Genomic DNA, 10,135 nt, shown 5'->3' with positions numbered 1-10,135 from the left:
AGGGGGGGGGGGGGGGGGAGTGAAGAGAGATACATAAGAAGAAAAAAGAAAAATTATGTCAATTCATAATTGATAGCCAAAGTAATATTTCCCATTTGGAATCTGAAAAAAATGAAATAGAGAAAGAGTATCCCCAAAATCACTAAGTTTCCTTATACCATTTTTTGCTTCAGACCTGCCAGGAGAGAATTAAGACAGCGGTAGGTTTGGAGAGAAGAGTACCAAAAGAATAGATAAGTTAAGGAGCAGCAAAGACTAACTTAGTTGGGGAATTTCCACTTCAAAATCCCACCACCATAATGTATTTTCCACAACTGTAAAACCTTCTCAGGAAAACTGGAAGCCAAGGGATCATATTTATTCTTTTCCTACCTTTCCCTTTGTGGTCAGACTTCCCTGAGAATGGCCCACCATTCTAAAAAAGGTGAGAAAGGGACCCATGCCCCGTGATAAACGCCAGACTCCACTTTTCCCTGTGACTCCTGCAAAAAGAAATGTGAGATATAACAATCCCTAACATTCATATAGTTCATACTACGATGTCTATTTAAGCCTCATAGTACCTCTCTGAGGTAGGCTGGTTTCCCATTTTAATCTCCATTTTGCAGATGAGAAAATGGATGCAAAGATGGTGTGATTTGCCCAGCTGAATACTAGATTCCGAGCTGATCTTTGTTACTCAAGTCAGTTTAATAAATTTGACAGATACTTATTAAGCACTGCAGAGATGGGTAGGAGGTCTCACAGCTGTGCCTATCAATCCATCAGTCAACCCTTATGGGTAGACGAAGAAGTATTAACTCTCTTCCTACTGGAGTACTGTGAGAGATTTAAAAAAAAAAAAAAAAAGACGTGTTGCCGCCTCGCTGGAAAAGACAAAACTAACACAACAAATAAAAACAAACAATAAAAGACAATATATAATTAAGTGCTAAACTGTGTACCCCAGGCTAAGTGCTGTGGGAGCTTAGAGAAAAGAGAAAATCTATGAGCCAGAGCTCAACCAGGAAGGCTTGACAGAGGGGGCTCAAGATGGTTGTTGACTAATGGCTGGGTTGGGGAGGTGAAAGGACAGGAGAGGGAGGAGTCCCAGAGACTTGGCGCCCAGGAAGTGAGGAGTGAGGGATGCAGGTGGGGCCAGGAGGGAGGGGCAGCCTCTGATGCGCTGTGACAAGCCCGAAGGAAGCTGCTCCATGAAGGACGAGAGGCACAGCAAGAAGTGACCCAACAGCAGCAACGTTTTAACCCGGGACACAGGAGGAAAAAAATGGCATTTTTAAAATGTTTTAGTATCTAAGGAATGCCAAGTACTGGTCTTTATTTCTACAACAGTTTTCTGAATAGAAGAAATAGTTATCAAACTGCAAAATAAACACAGATAAGAATGTAGAAACTAGAAACACTGATAGCCCTTTAAGGCTGAAGGTAAACAAGAACATTTTAGAAGAGAATTTCTTTATCCTTTTTGCAGTTCTAAACCTACACACTAGGACTTCCCTGGTGGTCCAGTGGGTAAGACTCCGTGCTCCCAATGCAGGGGGCTGGGTTCGATCCCTCATAGGGAGAATTCTATTTGGCTTCTCTGAGCTTCAGAATTGGCATGAGTGATACTGAGATACTTTAGATTATATCTCAAAGATTGGTGAACTTTAAAAAGTACTTACTGAGGGACTGACCAATGTAAACACTAAACAATCACTTGTTCAGCTGATTTTAACTTTTTTTTTCCTAGAAGTGAAGAAAGGTAGATCTTTTGCTTAGTCGGAGGATATTTAATGGCATGGAAAATGTTTCTATTACATTGTTGAGAGGAAAAAGCAGCTAACAAAACTGTACGAACACGCAGATCCCATTTTTGTAAGAAATGGACCTATCTATATGCAATTTTTAAATAGGGCAGGAGAATTACGTATAGCAAGATATTAACAGCAATCATCTCTGACTGGTGCGGTTATGTAATTTTTATTTTATTCTTTGTATTCTTTTCTAACTTTCTAATTTTTTTGCCATAAACATTGTTTAGTGGTCGGAAAAAGAGTACTTTTCTTTTTGCGGTACGCGGGCCTCTCACTGCTGTGGCCTCTCCCGTTGCGGAGCACAGGCTCCGGACGCGCAGGCTCAGCGGCCACGGCTCACGGGCCCAGCCGCCCCGCGGCATGCGGGACCCTCCCGGACCGGGGCACGAACCCGCGTCCCCTGCATCGTCAGGCGGACTCTCAACCACTGCGCCACCAGGGAAGCCCAAGGTAGATCTTTAACAGTGTTAAAAGGAATCCTATTCCCCTGGCCTCATTTTATTGTGAGAAAATGTCCTGTCTACTCCCCAGGAGGGAATATGGATGAAGTAACATTGGTGCTTCTCCCAGCTCTTCCTTCTCCAAGGAAGAAGTGATGGAGGAAGAAGAAACTGATCATTCCCGGTTCCAACATTGTCTCTATCTTTTTCTGTATCTGTCCGTGTGTGTGCATGTGCGTGTGCGTGTGCATGTGTGTGTGTGTGTATCTCTGTCCTTCTCTTGCTATCTCTCTTGCTCTTTCAAGCTCTCTCTCAAGCTCTCTCCACCACCACCACCACCCCTGAATTGTGCTGCCCTCAGAGGAGACACCACTCTACCCCTGATTCCACATGGCAAGCGCACCTATGGGGGGCCACTCACTGTTCTCACTTGAAAGACCTGATGGGAAAAGATAGCATCTTCCTTGCAACTTGCAAGGAGAGGGTCTGTTGTGTAGACACTCTGATGTAGGGAAGAAAGGGGGTAGGGAGAGTAAGAAGAAGCCTGATTGTGGCCACAAACCCAATCGGAATCTCCAGTCCAACTCCAGCAACAATGAAGCTGATGTTGGCCACATGAACCTTACCTAATTCTTTCTACAATCCTAGAGAAAGAGAGGGGTTTGAGTACTAATGATGATGGAATCTTACAAGCAACTGTCTCCCATAAAGCCAATTTTGAATATCTGTGAAATTATGTCCTCTACACACCTGTGTGTGTGTGTGTGTGTGTGTGTGTGTCTGTGTGTGATCATTTGCCCGCTTCCTTCCTATACCAACTCCATCCTCTGAAACAAAACTTGACACATTGAGAAGGTGGCTCTTCTCAAGCAACAAACAGCTTGTTCTCAGCAGCCCGGCTGGCCTCTTATGTAAGGCATCAGACAGTTCACCCTTCTCCATGGAATGAAGCTTTTGGTAGCCCTGGGAATGGCCGAATAGCTGAGCAGAAATGTTAAAAAACTGTGCACTGGGAAAGTCCAACAGTTAGTCACACAAACTGGAGCCAACAGTTCTCACTCCTTGTTAACAATAGCAAGCTGTCTAACCTTGGGAAAGCGCAGCTTCCTGCTTTGTTTCCATGAACAGGATTTTGGATAATTATCTTAGCCATATATTTTCACGGTGCTTTTTTTTAATCACCCATAATACTCAGACTTTCGGAGATTTTTTCTATGTTTTAAAGGAATAAGAAAAAAATTCTTACTTTAGTTATCCAGCACTTCCGTCATCACAGATTTGAGCTAGAATTATTATTGATAATAAATTGATAGAATTCTGAAAATAAAATTTTCAGAAGCTATTCATGTTTCTTAAAAATGGAAGATTTAGGACTTCCCTGGTGGTCCAGTGGTTAAGACTCCGCGCTCCCAGTGCAGGGGGCTCGGGTTCAATCCCTGGTAAGGGAACTAGATCCTGCATGCCACAACTAAGAGCCCGCATGCTACAACTAAAAGATCCTGCATACTGCAACTATAAAAAGATCCGTGTACCACAACTAAGACCCAGCGCAGCCAAATAAATAAATATATTTTTTTAAATGAAGGGTTTGTGGGAATTCCCTGGCTGTCTAGTGCTTAGGGCTCCACGCTTCCACTGCAGGGGGCACAAGTTCAACCCCTGGCCAGGGAACTAAGATCCTGCATGCCACGTGGCCAAAAAAAAAAAAAAAAAAAAACAGAAGGTTCACTAAATGAGTCGGGGTAGGCTAAATACTGAAACAACCTGGAAAATCTCAGTGGGTTAACATAATCATGTTTTGTTTCTTGCTCGTGCCACAGTCCAACAAGGGTTGGTGGAGGCATGGTGGATCACTTCGTGTTCATCAGGGACACTATCTGGTAGCTCCTCCATCCCCTGGGAACTCAAAGTCTGCCACTAGATGCTCTGCATCTGGCAGAAATAAAAATAAAGGGAGGGGGACCTCAGCAGAGCTGGAGAAAGAGAGCATGGAAGGCTGCTTGCCAAGGGGGTTTTAGGGGCCAGGGCCAGGGCCAGAGGTGGCACAAATCCCTTCTCCCTGCTTTCTATTGGTTAGAGTTGAGTCACGTGGCTGTACCGAACTGCAAGGGAGTCTGGGGAACATAGTCAAGCTGTGTACCCAGGAAGAAGAAATGGGTTTGGGGAACATCTAGCCAGACTGACACGATTGTCATGTAAAAATTTCAAACCTGTTGTAGAAAATGTAGGTTCACTGCCAAGATTCCTGTCACCAGGCAATGCACCCATCCGTGAGTGTTGTCTGCTAATGGCTCAGAGCTGCTCCCTTCTTTGGAGACTTGTCCTCAGACAACGTGGAGCTGTTTCAGGGAAGTTACACCTCCACACCCCGCACTGAGCAGCCCACAGCCAATGGCTGACTACTGTAAAGTATAAAAGGCCAGTCCCTTGCCTCAAGGGGAGACCAGCTCTGGTACAAATCATGCTTCAGAGAGCCCCGTGGGATCAGGCAGAGGTAAGTCTCCAGCTGAGACCACTTCCTTGCTTAGCGCCTTCTTCAGCCCCACCCTCCTTCCTTCACTCCCCTTCTCCCTCAGTGAAGCAATTACACAAGAATCCTCATTTCAGTCTCTGCTCCCAGAGAACCTAACCTGAGCCGGGATTTTACATCAGAAAGTAATACTACTCACATCTCATAGAAAAAGCACGTGCAGCACAAGTCGATCTGTAAATATTTAAGTGCTCTCCGTAGAGTATATGTAGTCCTATACTCAATAAACAAAGACTGCTTTCCCAGCACTGCAAACAGCGTCCTTTTATGGTGAATATAGATTGTGGCCTCATTCTTCATTTTTGTTTCCTACCCTTTCTACTTTGACCAAGTCACTGTGGCCACTGGGGCATCTAGGATCTGAGTATCAGCTTTGCCAGGCCAGAAATGTGTTTATTACATCTTTGGAGGTATCACAACCCATAGGACAGTGCAGGTATAAATCATGATTCCAGTTAACTGGTTTACGTCCACAGTGATATCTGTTCTGTGACCCATAAGTTTCATGTACATAGGATTCCCCTTCCAGGTGCATAAGTTCTCTCTGAAGATTAAAAAAAAAAAAAAAAAAACTACTTCTCAAATATAGAACCATAGAAACAAAGGAATGAAATAAGGACAATGAACTTGAAACACCCTTTTTCACAGTCAAGGATGTTTCCAGTGTTTTGAAGACCAAGAGCACATCTTAATCGTCTCATGCCAAATAAATGACATTTAAATCAAGAGGAATCAGAATTACCTGGAAAGTTCTAGGAACACAATGGCAATGTATCCTTCCAAGATTTCCTCTTATCAGAAGCTTATATTTGCCTTTGCCACTAAATCCCCTCCTAGTTTAAACCTACTGTCACAACATAACTTCATTCTCAACTTTATGTCTCTTTTTACATTTTTACTCATTTTTTTCATTCTCTTGTCTTACGAGTTCCAGCCAGTCACTAAAACTTAAATTTTAGTTTAGCTGTTTCCTGATGACTTCTGAGCAATTACCATAATCTCAATAATAGTTTCCAAAATGACAATGTAGATTTTGTTGTGTCTTGGAAATGCTCCTCTCATTTACAGATTACATCAGAATCTTGTAGAAAGTATTGATTTTACATTTATGCAGCTGTCCAGACAACATGATTACAAGGTGCTTAAGATACGGAATTGTATTAATAATCTATTGCTGTATAACAACAAAGATTTAATTATCTCACAGTTCTGAGGGTCAGAAATTCAGGAGTGACTTAGCTGAGTAGTTCTGGCTCAGGGTGTGTCAGAGGTTGCAAGGAAGCTATCAGCCAGGGCTGCAGTCATCTGAAGGCTAGACTGGGGCTGGAAGATCCATTTCCAAGATGGCACACTCACATGACTGTTGACAAGAGGTCTCAGTTCCTTCTTATGTGGGCCTCTCCACAAGGCTGTCTGAGTGGCTTCTGGACACAGCAGCTGGCTTCCTCCAGAGCCAGTGATCTAAGACCAAGTGCTTCTGCAGGCACACTGTCTTTTATGACCTAGTCTCAAAAGAGACACACCAATTCTGCCATATTCTATTTGTTAGAAATAAATCACTGGGGAATTCCCTGGTGGTCCAGTGGTTAGGACTCAACATTTTCACTGCAGGGGGCACAGGTTTGATCCCTGGTCAGGAACTAAGGGAACTAAGGTCCCAAATGCTGCCAAAAAAAAAAAAAAAAGACACCAAGTCCAGCTCTTGAAAGTATGTCAAAGAATTTATGGACGTAGGGCTTCCCTGGTGGCGCAGTGGTTGAGAGTCTGCCTACTGATGCAGGGGACGTGGGTTCGTGCCCCGGTTCGGGAAGATCCCACATGCCACGAAGCGGCTGGGCCCGTGAGCCATGACCGCTGAGACTGTGCGTCTGGAGCCTGTGCTCCGCAACGGGAGAGGCCGCGACAGTGAGAGGGCCGCGTACCGCAAAAAAACAAAACAAAACAAAACAAAAAGAATTTATGGACACATTTTAAACAAATGTACAACTCTTTTTTTATAATTTTTTTTTAATTTTATTTATTTATTTTTGGCTGTGTTGGGTCTTTGTTGCTGTGCGCGGGCTTTCTCTAGTTGCAGTGAGCAGGGGCTACTCTTCATTGCGGTGTGCGGGCTTCTCACTGCGGTGCCTTCTCTTTGTTGCAGAGCACAGGCTCTAGGTGCCGGGCTTCAGGAGTTGAGGCTTGGGCTCTGGAGTGCAGGCTCAGTAGTTGTGGCACACGGGCTTAGTTGCTCTGCGGCATGTGAGATCTTCCCGGATCAGGGCTCGAACACGTGTCCCCTGCATTGGCAGACAGATTCGTAACCACTGTGCCACCAGGGAAGCCTCCCCAAATGCACAACTCTTCACAGTACTGGTTCTGAACTACAATCATGTTCTTCAGAGTACCTCTCGAATTTGCAAAGTGCTTTTTAATATGGTTTTGAGTTCAAATTGATGCCAATCTATTTATAATCTTACAAGGACAGGATTTTTTAAATTCATAGGCATTCTTTTACTTTCTTAACTTTTTGTGGCAGTAATTTCAGATTCACAAATTGCAAAAATAGTACAAAGAATTACTGTGTACATTTCACCCACATTCCCCAAATGTTTCATTTGCTTTATTCCCTTTCTCTTTCTTTCTATGTATTTTTCTGAATCATTTGAGAATAAGTTGTAGACATAATGTCCCTTTACCCTGAATACTTCAGGGTACATTTCCTAAAAACAATGGTACTCTCTTGTATAACCAATGTACAGTTACCAAAATCAGGAAATCAAATATCATCTAATCTATAAACTTTATTCACTTGTCACCAATTGTCCCACTAACATCCTTTTTTTTTTTTCCTTTTTGGCCATGCCACATGCAGAATCTTTGTTCCCCGACCAGGATGGAAACCTGGGCCCCTGGCAGTGAAAGCGCCAAGTGCTAACCACTGGACCACCAAGGAATTCCCCACTAATGTCCTTTAAAGGGGAAAAAAACTTTTTTCCTCATCCAGGATCCAGTCCAAGGTCACATATTGCATGTAATTGTCACATCTCTTTAGTCTCTTTTCATCAGAGTAATTTCTGTCTTTTTTTTTTTTTTTTTTTTTTTTGGCTGCGTTGGGTCTTCGTTGCTGCACGTGGGCTTTCTCTAGTTGTGGCGAGCAGGGGCTACTCTTCATTGAGGTGCGCGGGCTTCTCACTGTGGTGGCTTCTCTTGCTGCAGAGCACAGGCTCTAGGCATGCAGGCTTCAGTACTTGTGGCACATGGGCTCAGTAGTTGTGGCTTGTGGGCTCTAGAGCGTAGGCTCAGTAGTTGTGGTGCATGGGCTTAGTTGCTCCTCAGCATGTGGGATCTTCCCGGACCTAGGGCTCGAACCCGTGTCCCCTGCATTGGTAGGCAGACTCCCAACCGCTGTGCCATAAGGGAAGTCCCGCAATTTCTGCCTTTCTTTGTCTTTCAGGACCTTGATATTCTTGAACACTACAAGCCATTTTTTATCTCAATTTGGGAGCAAATAGTATTCAGTTTGCTTACAGACGTGCATCTTCATTCCTATGTAAGCTTTGTAAATCTTTCTGAGAAGCACATAGAAATAAGCATTGCTAAATATCTTTACAGTCTATCAGTGGCTTGTGAGCCAACTGATAATTTTGAGAATCAATAAAGGGAAAGAATCAAACATTGATCTTGCCTTCCTTATCAAGCTGCAGCACTACAGAACCACATAATAGATGAAGTAGAATTACAGAAGGAATGACAGAATTAAAATATCAGCATTTGGGACTTCCCTGGTTGTCCCGTGGTTAAGACTCCACACTCCCAATGCAGGGGGCCTGGGTTCGATCCCTAGTCAGGGAATTAGATGCCACATGTCGCAACTAAAAAAACAAAAACAAAAACAAAAAGGATCCCGCATGCCACAACTAAGACCTGGCACAGCCACATAAATAAATATTTTTTTAAAAAATCACCATTTTGCAACCCCCAATGAATAAATAAATCCAAACATTGATCATCAATGCCTGCTAACATCACAAAAAGAGTCAGACATTATGTGCTGCTAGCTAGGCATACCCAACACTGCCTATGAAATACAACTGCCAAAAAAGCAAACCTGAATTTCATCAAGTCTCTCTAAATCAGCACTGTCCCAAAGAAATATAATGCAAGCCACTATGTAATTTTAAATCTTCTAGTTGCCACATTAAAAGCAACTAAAGAGAAATACGTGAAATTAATTTTACTAACATTTATTTAACCCAATACGTTCAAAATATTATCACAACATGAAATCAATATAAAAATTATTGGGGCTTCCCTGGTGGCACAGTGGCTGACAGTCCACCTGCCGATGCAGGGGACACGGGTTCGTGCCCGGGTCTGGGAGGATCCCACATGCTGCGGAGCGGCTAGGCCCATGAGCCATGGCCACTCAGCCTGTGCGTCCAGAGTCTGTGCTCGGCAATGGGAGAGGCCACAACAGTGAGAGACCCGCGTACTGCAAAAAAAAAAGTTATTAATGAGATAGCTTCCATTCCTTTTTTGCACTGTCTTGATAACCTACTGTGTATTTTACACCTGTAGCACATCTCAATTTGGACCCGTATTAAAGATAATAATTATACAGACACTTGTTAAAGATGGTAGGGCAGATTTTATTCCAGAGGGACTACTGCAATGGGGTTTGCAGTAAGGGAGCAAGATGGGGCTCAACTCTGAATACAGCAAGGACAAATGGAGATTTATAGCCAAAGAGCAGAGTTGGGGTCAATGAATGAAAAATTACAAGAGGAAAACCTCATGACTAGGGGGATTATTGCAAGAGGGACTCAGTTCTTACTGAAGGCAAGCTGGCATGATAAGATATTGAGGGTAGGGGATGAGGAATTTGATCAGATATCAAGAGTGGGATTTTCACTAAACTGACCAAGCAGGGTTCTTGCTAAAACTGGATAAAGCAGGCCAAGGACAAAGACCAGGACTCAAAGGAGCCTAACTCAAGTTTGGTCAAAGAGGGAGAGTCTCTGTCACTCATCACATCTCGAGTATTCAATAACCACACATGGTCAATGGCCACCATATTGGACAGTGCAGCTCTAGACAGAATTATCACTGAGCAAGAAATGCAGAAAAGAGAGGGAGGAACATGTTAGATACCACCCCAGAGAAGCAAGCAGCCCAAGGCAGACAGTGGGATTCTCTACAAGACAATTTGATTTTTTCAACAAACTGCAATGGTAGAAAAAGAGATGGAGGGGAATTTCTACATGAAAAAGATTTAAAATGCATATAATCCAATCACAGTGTGTGGATTTTATTTGGATTCTGATGCAAACAAACTAAAACAAATGTATGCCACTTAGGACACAAATGGAAATTTGAACACTGGCTTG

This window comes from Lipotes vexillifer, unplaced genomic scaffold (genome assembly GCF_000442215.2).
Source record: "Lipotes vexillifer unplaced genomic scaffold, Lipotes_vexillifer_v1.1 scaffold586, whole genome shotgun sequence".
Lineage (NCBI taxonomy): Eukaryota > Metazoa > Chordata > Mammalia > Artiodactyla > Lipotidae > Lipotes > Lipotes vexillifer.
The sequence above is the reverse complement of the archived record's forward strand: the minus strand, read 5'-3'. Positions refer to the sequence as shown.